The 12,134-nt window shown below is 41.0% G+C and overlaps 1 protein-coding gene across 1 annotated transcript in view; it reads left to right on the top strand.

Moving 5' to 3' along the window:
- Positions 1–12,134, top strand: part of LOC145528591 (uncharacterized) — an 80,230-nt gene that overhangs the window by 42,657 nt on the left and 25,439 nt on the right. The window contains exon 7 of the mRNA XM_081547258.1: positions 3,645–3,786. The gene's annotated coding sequence lies outside the window, so the exon portion shown is untranslated. The remainder of the gene's footprint in view (positions 1–3,644; positions 3,787–12,134) is intronic.

The raw sequence follows: 12,134 nt of genomic DNA, 5'->3' as shown, positions 1-12,134 counted from the left end.
AGAATAAGAGACACAGATGCATAGAACAATTTTATGGACTCTGAGGGAGAAGGTGAGGGTGGGACGTTCTGGGAGAATAGCATTGAAACATGTATATTATCATATGTGAAACAGAACACCATTCCATGTTCAATGCATGAGACAAGGGCTCAGGGCTGGGGCAATGGGATGACCCAGAGGGATGGGATGGGGAGGGAGGTGGGTGGGGGATCCAGGAAGGGGAACACATGTAAACCCATGGCTGATTCATGTCAATGTATGGCAAAAACTATTACAATATTGTAAAGTAATTAGCCCCCAACTAAAATAAATAAATTTATAAAAAAAAAAAAGTAACCAATGATAAAACATCATGATGGGATCGAAGAAACTGATGCCTTAGAAATGAGAAGATATATTTACAATGACTCAACAAAAACGGAGAAACCTCCCTAGTAGTCCCCAGTCTCTTAGTGGCTGGAAGGTGGATGGAGTAATTAGAAGATGCTAGAGTCACCTTGGGACCTACCTGCCCTCCGTCCTCTAAGGAGTAGAAGCCCAGAAGGATCTTCTCACTTGGTTACCCCACGGGAAGGGCGTTGAAAACAGCTAAACATCTAAACTGAAGAGCGTGTAAGGCTATGTGTGTATGGTGATTTATAACAGTATCATGGGCACATTCTCATTTCCAGACATGAGGGTTACACCGATTTACTGACACACAGAAGTTCACAGAAGGTCTTAACACACTAAAGTTTCTTGTTGGGCTGTTCAGTAGCCAGAATTACTAATGGGGCTCAGAAGCTGCCAGCAAAAGGCAGAATTTTGTTCAACACAGAACCAACTCTGAGATTCTTGATTTTTAGCATTAAGGAAGGATAATTATGTTTCCAGAGTTGTGCCTAAGGTAGCATCCTAAATGCACTAATATTTTTTTGTTCATCAGTATTTTAAATGATAAACCGTGTTCGTGTAAAAAAATTCAGCAGTAAATAGTGGTATAACGTGATTTCCTGGTACTTGTCCTTAATCACTATTAATAGTTTCTTATATATCCTTCTGGAAATTTTCCATGCTAATAAAAGCACACACATACAAACATATACATACATGCTTCAACAAAGAACTTGTATATAAACACACATATATGATCAACTAATAGAATCATAAACAAGAGCATAATATATGTTCTGCTCTGCAGCTTTTTTAACCGTTGTCTGTTGGACATTTTCACACACCAGTACAACTGATTTGCTCCTTGAAAACATTTAGTGTCATATTACTTCAGTATTTGTTTATTTATATTATGCTTTAATCAGAGTCTTAGCAATGGACATTTATGTTACTTATATGTATTTTCAAAAATAGAAAAAAAAAAGTATTACTTAAAAAAATAGGTATTAGAAATTTCCTGGAGGTCAAGTGGTTAGGACTTTGCACTTTCACTGCTCAGGGTGTGGGTTCAATTCCTGGTCAGGGAACTAAGATCCTGCAAGCTGTGTGGCATGGCCAAAAAAAAAAAGAGTAAAAAAATAGATATTACATAACTGGCGTCTAATATGTTGTACCAGTTTACTCTTCTACCAATGGCCTATGTGTGCGCCTATTTCTTAGCATGTCTATTGTTGCTGAGGATCATCAAAACTTTTCTAAATAGATTTAAAAATTTCTGTCAGTCTTTTGCAATAGAAGTGTATATACAGTGGAAATGCATGAAGTCATCCCAGATCAATGTAAGAGTAAGGTAATGGGGAGTCGCTGATTTGTTTCTGTGGTTTCTTTAATATCTGGGGCTTTGAAAGCATTTTCTCATACAGTGCTACAAACGGTGAGTGGCTTCACAGGCGAGACAAGGCTGTTACACTATAGGCAGTGCTAGGCCTCTAATTCAAGCTTCCAGGGTACTTGTAGTTGATGTCTTCAAAATATAAGGCTGTACTGGTAGTTGGAGACTCTTAATCACTGTTTAACCGTGTTTTGCTTTGCTTAAAATGCGTCTAGACATTCACTTTGGGCAGCCAGAAACACCTTCCCTTCTACTCTAGTGATGTGGGGCACACCCGTCTCACCTCTCTTACCTTTCTCACATTGGGAGACAAGTCTTCCCCAGAGTTTTGAATTTTCATACTCCCCTTGACTAAAGGTACAACTAGCCGAGAAACACAGACTGTTCAGTGGGAGAAGGGGAAGAGGAGTGGAGGAGGTAGGTACGAATCCCCCTTGGCTATGGAGAAAAGGCAAAGGGTTTCAGTTCCGTTGTTGGAGGCAAAGATGGCACAGAGCCCCAGGAACAGGCTTAAAATAGTGATCCTGGCAGAGCAAACCAGACTTCTGAGATTGATCAGAATAACTTCCAGCTTGTGAGGTCGCCAGTATGTTTTTTTTCAGTCAGGAACTGGAATAGCAAGGAAAGGAAAGGCATTTTTCCAGTTTCTTGATATACTTCCTATGACCCAGTATTTCTTCAGACTACTTGGGTAGGAAGTAGAGTTCTCTCCTACGTTAAGGGGAAGGAACCTTTCTCCTGGAACTACCTCTGCCATATTTCACTAGAAATACCTCTGCCATATTTCACCAGAAATACCTCACAGCCTCGTTGGTTATATTTCATAAGGCTCTGATGGAGTTCTGTGTTCTCAGAAGGAAGGGAGAAGAAAACACAAGTCCACTCAGTGTTCTGGATTCCTGGGTGCAAAAAACAAAATATGTGTACTCTCATCTCAATACACCCCACAGGATTTATTTCTGGCACTGAGAAGCAGCATTCAGTGAGCCCAGAAGCACTTGGATTTCATACAGTTTTTAAAGAATCCTTATCTTAAAGTGTCTGTGAACTTTTAAAATTTTTTATCTATTTATTTACTTTTGGCTGCACTGGGTCTTTGTTGCTGCACGCGGACTTTCGTTAGTTGCAGCAAGCGGAAGCCACTGTCTAGTTGCAGTGCATGAGCATCTCATTGTGGTGTTTTCCCTTGTTGCACAGCATGGTCTCTAAAAAGATCTGAATTATTATAAATAATCCTTCAAATAGATTATTTTGTATGTTTTTACCTATTGTTTTTAACATTTACTTAGAATAAATTCTTAAGGGTAGGATTGTACCCAAAGGTAAGGAGTCCTAATATTAGGCTTGTGACCAATTAGTGGCAAAAATGCCTGGGTTCAAAGAATGGAAAAAAGGCATTGGTCATTATTAATTTTTGAAAAACATTTATTGAGAAGCAGATATATGACCATATTGGTCACTAAGACATGACCGTTGGCCTTACAACCAAGTCAAAACTTTTCTCTTCATGTGATTTTCAAATAAAGTATACCAAGATATAATCTACGAAGAATACAGCGTGAAGATGCTACGATGAAAGACATAGAACGTTAGTTCAAGAAGGGAATATAGTAATTTTATGGTATAAATAAATGAAAATAAGGCAACATAATTCAAAAGCTTCTCTAGGTTTGTAATCATAGAGTTTTGAACAAATAGATAAACGAACCTGGTGCTGCAGCTACTAAGTCGCTACTTTGTGACCCTATGGACTGTAGCCCATCAGGCTCCTCTGCTCATGGGATTCTCCAGGCAAGAATACTGCAGTAGTTGTCATTTCCTTCTCCAAAATGAACCTAAGTACTTAATTTTTTTTTTTTTTTGTCTTCTACAAAACCAGAAAAACACAGATTTATACAACACGAAACAGTCCCTCCAGCCTGAGTTGGCTGATCAAGTTGATGACCATATCTGCCTCTAAACTGGAATTTGGTTGCTGACCCAGTAGTCCATCTAGAGGTGTCTCTGTTGGCTTCTCTCTGGTGAGTCTTGCTGGTTGGTTGTTCTCAGGACATCTTGGCTAGCCTGCCAGTCTCAGGATAGCTGTGTTGCTGGGAGGCACATGTGATCTCAAAGGCAAATCATGGCAATAATCATGGTAATCATGGCAATATTGGCTACACTGTTGGTAAGGTACACATTGAAGTGTCTCTGGGCCAACTGTCCCTTCCATGAGTAGTCTTGCAACTTGGGAGACTGCATGGCTCTCATGACATTATCAGAGAGAAGAAATTTTCCTCTGCCCTTCTAGTTTTTTCTGGCTTGTCTAAAAATTGACATGAGATGGATTAATGGAAGAAAACCAAACAAAAGTTTAATCACATGTATACCTAGAGGGGATCCAGGTAAACTGAGTAACTTGCTGTGTGTGTGTGTCTGCTCAATTGTGTCCCACTCGTTGCAACCCCATGGACTGTATAGCCCACCAGGCTCCCTGGTCCATGGGATTTCCCATGCAAGAATACTGGAGTGGGTTACCATTTCCTCCTCCAGGGGATTTTCCTGACTCAAGGATCAAACCCGCGTCTCTTTCGTCTTCTGCTTTATCAGGCAAATTCATTACCACTGCACCACCTGAGAAGCCCTGAGTAACTTGCTAAAATGGCTGAAACTTTTGCCTTAAATATCATCTTTAGCTAAAGATAAAAGAGGATGTTTGGAGTAGTGGTTTGGGACTTTTAAAGGGTAAGAAGGCAAAGCACATGGAGGTGGAAGAGCAAATGTTTGTTAGATAAATGTTTGCTGGGCCATGCAGAGACAGTGGGACACAGAGAGGACTTAACAGACTTTGTTAGGCTTCTCCCTGTCTAACCACACCTAATTCATACTATAGTTACCTATGGTAACAGCTCCTGTTAGAAGAGATCCTCTGCCTACATTGTTTTAATCTGTTGAGGGGAAGGTCAAAGTTTCTTTCTGAGTGTTTTGGGCCTTGATTGTTTTCAGCTCGAAATAATCTGCCTGCCAGGAGGACATTTTCAAGTGGCAAATTTTGCTCCCTTACAACATGAAGATTGGGGTTTTTGTTAGCCAGCTAGAGTTCTTTGACTTGTTGACATCCTTCTTGGCCATCATCCTTCTTGGCAATCCAGTTTTTCTTGGGCCTCAACATCATCTGGACCTAGGAGTGGAAAGCTAGGATAAGCTATTAAATGTACTGCTTTAGGATAAAAATTCAGACTGTCTGCATCTTAGGATCAGAAGAAAACTACTGAGGGACAGTCCATTCCCTTCATGTTCTGCATATGTGGCTATTCTGAGGGACACTTAACATAGACATTTAATTTCTCAGAGAGGTTGAGTTGCTTGGGAAGGAGAAGTCCTTTCTTCTTTATAGCACTAAAGAAGAACAATAACCTTGGCAGTTCTGGTTGCCTAGTGGTTAGGGTTCTGGGCTTTCACTGCTGTGGCCCAGGTTCAGTCCCTGATTGGGGAGCTGAGATCCTGCAAAACTCAGTATGACCAAAATAATAATATTGATAACAATAATGTATTTTAAAGCTTTATTTCATATATACTTATCCCTAAAAAGGGCTTCCCTGGTGGCTCAGATGGTAAAGAATCTGCCTGCAATGCTGGAGACCAAGGTTTGATCCCTGCGCTGGGAAGATCCCCTGGAGAAGGAAAAGGCAACCGACTCCCGTATTCTTACCTGGAGAATCCCATGGACAGAGGAGCCTGGCGGGCTACAGTCCATGGGGCTATGAAGAGTTGGACATGACTGAGCGACTAACACTTTCACTTTCCCTAAAAATGAAAAGGGTAGAATGTGCAGAATCTCACTAACTGCTGCAACTTCCAAAGGTGGTGGGATTTTTTTAGTCTGCCAGATAAAATAGAACTTCATAGCAAGACTTTCAGACCAACAAGCTAAATCACTGACCTGTTTAAAAGAGCACAAAATGCTTAATTTTCCTGGAAACTTTGAAACGTGATGAAGAATTTGACAACATTAGAGAGGCAAAATATAGATCCACCTCACTGCATTTTATGTTCTTTGGGATTGGAACCTGGAGTTCTAAGTGTTTTGGTTGCAACAGAAATACCACATCCTGTGGTCTAGAATATTTGGGCCCAGAACACATGGTGCTAATGCTGTTTCTCTAGTCAGGATAGACCTCCACCCCACCCCCAGTCAGTACTTCACATCCCTGTGCGCATATGTCGCTAAGTCGCTTCAGTCATGTCCGACTCTGTTTGTCGCTATGGACCATAGCCCGCCAGGCTCCCCTGTCCATGGGATTCTCCAGGAAAGAATACTGGAGCGGGTTGCCATGCCCTCCTCCAGGGGATCTTCCTGACCCAGGGATTGAACCTGCATCTCTTATGTCTCCTGAATTGGCAGGCGGGTTCTTTACCACTAGCATCACCTGGGAAGCCCCCCTTCTTGTCCAAATTAGGCTACATCATGCCCAGACCACCATTATACTGTGTTCTGGTTAGGAGAGCTGCATGTAGCCAAGAATCTAGCCTTTTTACTCTTTACAGAATGGTGCCTTAGATCTGTATGAGATTTGGAGGGGAATAAAATAGCAAATGACTTTCATTCTTAACCCCAAATGAGTGACTTAAGGGAAAAAAAAATTCCTGCTTTCAGAGGACCAAGATGAGGTGGCAAACAGAACCCTAGACGATCAAGTTTTAGAGATCAGTTTAATATATATAACTTTACTATTAAAAATACCAAAAAGTCACTGATATAAACAAGGTTTTCTCCTGAACTCTCCACACCTACAACTCATCTTATAGGAAAAAACCATCAGGAAGAATTTATGCACCTTCTAAGCTGAATGTCCCCAGCACACAGTGGGCACTCAGAGGATGTCTGCTGGGAAGTCAGTACAACACTGACATCTGGTTAGATGAGTTTGATAATTCTGATACATGCTTAGGCTGAATCAGGCTGTGATTCAATCTATTTGTTGTCATCTGATCTTCTGTCAGAAATTCCTTCCCAGGTAGGATTTACAGAAGTTACAACCCCTCCTCTTGCTCTCTCAGCTCCATAGGTGAGAGATTAACAAACTCAGAAGGAAGCGGACAGGACAGGTGGCCCAGTCTTGCTAATTAAGGGAACTTTGGTCACCTGCCAGGGTGGACAAAGCAAACCAGCACACGTCTTTCCATTTTTTCACAGTCTATTAGGTAACATATTATAAATACTCCTCAAGTGAAAGAATTTAAAGTCTCAAGCCTAGGGAATTCCCTGGTGGTCCAGTGGTCAGAACTCTGTGCTTTCACTGCTGAGGACACAGGTTCTGTCTCTGGTTGAGGAACTGAGATCCTCAGGCCACATGGCCTGGCTAAAATAAAAAGTCACATACCCGGAGTCTTCTTATTTAGCCATTCTATCCCATGTTGACCTTATGTCACCAAAAATGTCTTCTATGGATACCCATGTCATTAGATCCCTTTATTGCTATCTCGGTATGCATAAACATGAATTTTCATTTGAGTCATAGTTAGTCTCCAGACAGTTAACTCTTGAAATTATGGCCAAAAGTTTTCCTTGTTAATTACTTTTGATTATACTACAGTAGAGCCAACAGGGGAGAGGAGCAAATTTGCTTAGGGGGGAAACTGTAACACTATTTGGCACACACTTATTAAACCAGTTTAACTTGATTTTGCTATATTTTTTTGAAGATTTTTAAATTTATTTTTTAAAACATTTATTATTCATTTTTGGCTCCATCGGGTCTTTGTTGCTTCTCATGAGCTTTCTCTAATTGCAGGCTTCTCATTGCAATGGCTTCTCTTGTTGCGGAGCACATGCTCCAGAGGGCTGGCTCAGTAGTTGTGGCACATGGGTTTAGTTGCTCCACGGCATGTGGGATCTTCCCAGACCAGAGATCTGTGTCAATTCCATGAGTAGCGGTTTCTTAACCACTGGGCCACCAGAGAAGTCCATGATTTTACTGTATTTTTGATTGGCCAGGGGTGGGTAAGAGACTTTACATAACTGCTATCTTAATTTCTTGAGCTAGAGAAAGTCCTTGATTTTTTTCTTAGCTCCTTAAATAGCCTGTGTTAATCTAGCTCTTTTGACTTTCTCCATATACATTCATTCTATCTCCACTCAATAATTATTTGGGGCTTGTATTTTGGATCCAGATATTTAAGAAGAATGACTGAGAAGGAAATTAGGCCAGATTTATTCTACGAGGTGAGATTGAAATAGGAGTTGATCTTAGGCATAAAGCCAAAATGAAATCAAGCACATAAAAATATGCAAGGTGATTCTGAATTTGCTTCTAAATTAAATATAAATCTGCAGCAAGCTACATCATTTTTCTGAGTCAGCTCAGGGCCAGCTGGCAACCTCTATAGTTGTTTGCAATGTAGTAAATCTACTTAATGCCTGGAGTTCAGCTGTTTTCCTATTCAAGTTAGCTTAGCATCCCCCACCCTATCCTGAGTGCCAAGCAGCATGTGGAATGTGGGGTCTTCATTCCTTCACCAAGGATGGTAGAACTTGTGCCCTCTGCAGTAGAAGCATGGAGTCTTGCCTACTAGACCACCAGGGAAGTCCTGTGGATTCTTTTCTTGAAACTCATGAAAATAGGACAACAGATTCTGTTATCAACATCACCAGTGGCAGTCACTCACTCTGTTTTTTGTTTTTGTTTTTTGCATTAAAAAAAAATTTAACCCTTTATTAGGAAGTTGATTTCATATTCTCTCTTGCTGGAGTAAGTCAGTATATCTAAGGATGCTAAAAGCCTTACTGCCAAGCCAGTTTTGAATACAGCCTAAACTGAGAAAGGAGCCTTCATTGGGGTGGTGGCCAAGAAGCTCGTCAGTTGTAGATATAGCTTAAAAGGCCATTGGCTCACTTGCAAGAATGCTGGCAGCCTCAACATTTACTGCAAATTCTTCTCACTAGTCAATTGTTTTTGAATTTCTTTCCCACTGGGAAACCCAAGAATGTCTCTTGCCTTAGTGTACCATTCTCAGCTGATCTCTTCCCCTGAGATGTTAGGAATGGTGCACTGCAACATCCCTGGTGAGTCACAACCCAAGAGGCAGGAAGCCATGCAGGTTCTTCTCATTGTAGCCACTACCCTGTCTTTCTGTGACTCAGTCCGCATTCATAAAAGGTCATAAACAACATGCCTTGAGAAGCGTCTGATACTTAGAAGTATCAGAACCAGAAAGGATCACAAATAGCCTGTGCAAGAGGGGAACTAACTGTCCTGGCTCACTTGGTATTGACAAGTTTCCTGGGACACAGCTTTCAGTGCTGGCCCTGGCAATCCTCGACAAACTGGGATAGTTGGTCACACTATGCTCAGTTACTTAGCAGAGAAGGAACTGAAGCCAGGAGGCTGACTTGCCCACACTAACCAAATTAGTCATAGGCAGATCTGGAATTAGAATCTATATCTGTTGGTGCTTGAGTTCAGTACTCTTTCTGCCCTGGTCCTTCTTTATATTCCCACAGGGCCTTGTACACTGTAGGTGCTTAAGTTGCTGTTGTGATTGGTTTTTGAGTTCAAGGGAAATGCTTTTGACAGATATGATCATTCCTAATTAGCCATGATCTCACTCAAGGTCATCATGAATCAGTAGTCTCTACTTCTTGAGTCTGAACAGAATAGACTGAGTGAAGGGGAGTGAAGTTTAGTGAACAATAACAGAAGTGGTTTAGAAAATAGAAGGATTGTGCAAAGATGGAAAGACCTGTGTGTACAGGTTGTCTGAGCACACTGTAGCAGAGGACACATAGAAATACAATACGGGGTGTAAACACCGATGAGAAGGGTGCATTATTTCCCTGTCCTCAGAGAAAGAGTGTGGTAATGACCGTGTGATGAAAATAGTATCACCTGCTATTCATGTTATATGTTTTCCAAGGACTTCAAAAGGAACTAACTCCAAAACTATTTGTCCTTCTAGGCCTGAAATCTGCCCTATTTTCCTTATCAGTTTTCTCCCCTAGATATTTAATATTCAGATGTTAATAAAGCAGTATGAATTACGAGGGATCCTTAAGTCTGTTATACCTAGAACTTAGTGATCTCTTGTCTAAACACCGCTGTATATACCATTCAGTGCTCTAGTCTTTTCAGCTGCATAAGGCGCTGGTGTTATCTGTAGGAGGGAACAGAAAAAGCATTAGGAATGTGCCTAGCTGATGACTCAAACTAGAGAAATGACTGCTCGAAAGAGGGGTCCAGGTACATTATTTATTGTGGCCATCTTCAGGGGTTCATTCTGTAGGGCAGTGCTTGGCACTTGATTTCTTTTATCTGGAATGGAGCCCAAGGAAGTAATACATGAAAAGGGAGCAGCATAAACAAAATGGAAGTGACTAAGGTGTTTTGAGACTTATTAAGATGGGCGTTACTCTCAAAATGGAAGCCAGGTACCTACTTTTCTATTCCACCACACCTTTTCCTGCTAGTGACCAGAGACAGAGTTACCTGTTCTGACTAATCCCTAAAAGCACAGGTAAACAGAGGCAGAGCTGACCTACTTTGTAAATACCTGTATTTACAGTGTTAATCAGTAAATTTCTTGTAGGCAGAGGTCAAGCAGCCTCACAGTCATTCTGCTTTAGGTTGAAACCCATACTGGGAGCTGACCTTAGGGTAGTGCTTCTCAGAAAATGAGAAGCACTAAAACGCAAGAAGGAAAATGAAAAACAAGTGTTGGGTAAAAATGCAAATTATTGGACCATGCCTCGGACATTCTAAATCAGATTTTCTTTTTCTTTTTAAATCAACTTTAAAATTTAGAACAGTTTTAAATTTATAGAAAAGTTGGGAAGATAGTACAGAGTTGCCATGTATCACATACTTGGTTTTGCCTGCCATTAATATGTTATTATATATTAGTGTGGTACATTTCAACTAGTGAACCAAACTGATGCTTTATTATTAACTAAAGTTCATACTGTATTCAGATTTCCTTAGTTTTTTTTTTTTTTAATTAATTTTTGGCTCTGCTGGGTCTTCGTTGCTATGTGCAGAGTCTTCGTTGCTGTGTGCAGGGTCTTCGCTGATGTGTGCACACTTTCTCTAACAACAGTGCACAGGCTTCTTTCACTGCAAAGCACGGGCTCTAAGCTTGGAACCTGCAGTAAGTGCAGCACATGGGCTCAGTAGTTGCGGCTCACAGGCTCTAGATCTCAGGCTCAGTTGCCCCACAGCATGTGGAATCTTCCAGGACCAGGGATCGACCCTGTGTCCCCTACATTGGCAAGTGGACTTCCAACCACTGGACCACCAGGGAAGTCCAGATTTCCTTAGTTTTTAACTAATGTCCCATTTCTGTTCTAGGATCCTATCCAGAATTTGTTACAGTTTGTCATCATGTCTCCTTAGGCTCTTCCTGGTTCTGATAGTTTTTCGGACTTTCCTTGTTTTTGATAACTTTGATGGCTTTGGAAAGTACTGGCCAGGTGTTTCAAAGAATACTCTTCCATATGATTTTGTCTGATGTTTTTCTCATAATTAGACTGGGGTTATGGGCTTTTAGAAAGAAGACCACAAGAGTAAAGTGCCATTCTCATCATATAGTGTCAAGAGTGTGTGTGTGCTTAGTCGCTTAGTTGTGTCTGACTCTTTGCGATCCCATGGACTATAGCATGCCAGACTCCTCTGTCCATGGGATTCTCCAGGCAAGAATACTGGAATGGGTTGCCATGCCCTCCTCCAGGAGATCTTCCCAGCCCAAGGATTGAACCCAGGTCTCCAGCATTGCAGGTGGAATCTTAACCATCTGAGCCACCAGGGAAACCCAAGAATACTGGAGTGGGTAGCCTGTCTCTTCTCCAGGGGATCTTCCTGACCCAGGAATCAAACCAGGGTCTCCTGCATTTCAGGCAGATTCTTTACCAGCTGAACTACCAGGGAAGCCCAGTGTCAAGGGTACATATTATCAACATGACTTTTCATCGTTGATGTTAATTTTGATCACCTGGCTGAGGTAATGTTTTAAGGCTTCTCCAGTGTAAAATTTATTCTTTTTTCCTTCTCCTCTTTTTTAAAGGAAATTACTACCTGCAGCCCACACTTAAGGGATAGGGAGTTGGCTTCACATAAATTATTTGGAATTCTTTTGCATGAGAGATTGGTCTATTTTCCACCATTTATTTATTCAATAATTTATATTAACATAGACTCTTGGACATGTATTTTTTATTGTTACATGTCCCCATTGTGTTTTGATCATTTGTTTTTAGCATGTTATTACTTTCTGGCTTGTTGGGGTAGGGGCACTTATTTTTTTCAATATGCTTTCCTGATGTTTCCAGGCACACTACATGTAAGCAGATATTGGCAGGGAAGAATTTCTGATGTTTGTGAGATCTTTTGAGTCACAT

Source organism: Giraffa tippelskirchi, chromosome 12 (genome assembly GCF_054371585.1).
Source record: "Giraffa tippelskirchi isolate mGirTip1 chromosome 12, T2T-mGirTip1v1.2.pri, whole genome shotgun sequence".
NCBI lineage: Eukaryota > Metazoa > Chordata > Mammalia > Artiodactyla > Giraffidae > Giraffa > Giraffa tippelskirchi.
This window is presented reverse-complemented; position numbering and strand designations above follow the sequence as displayed.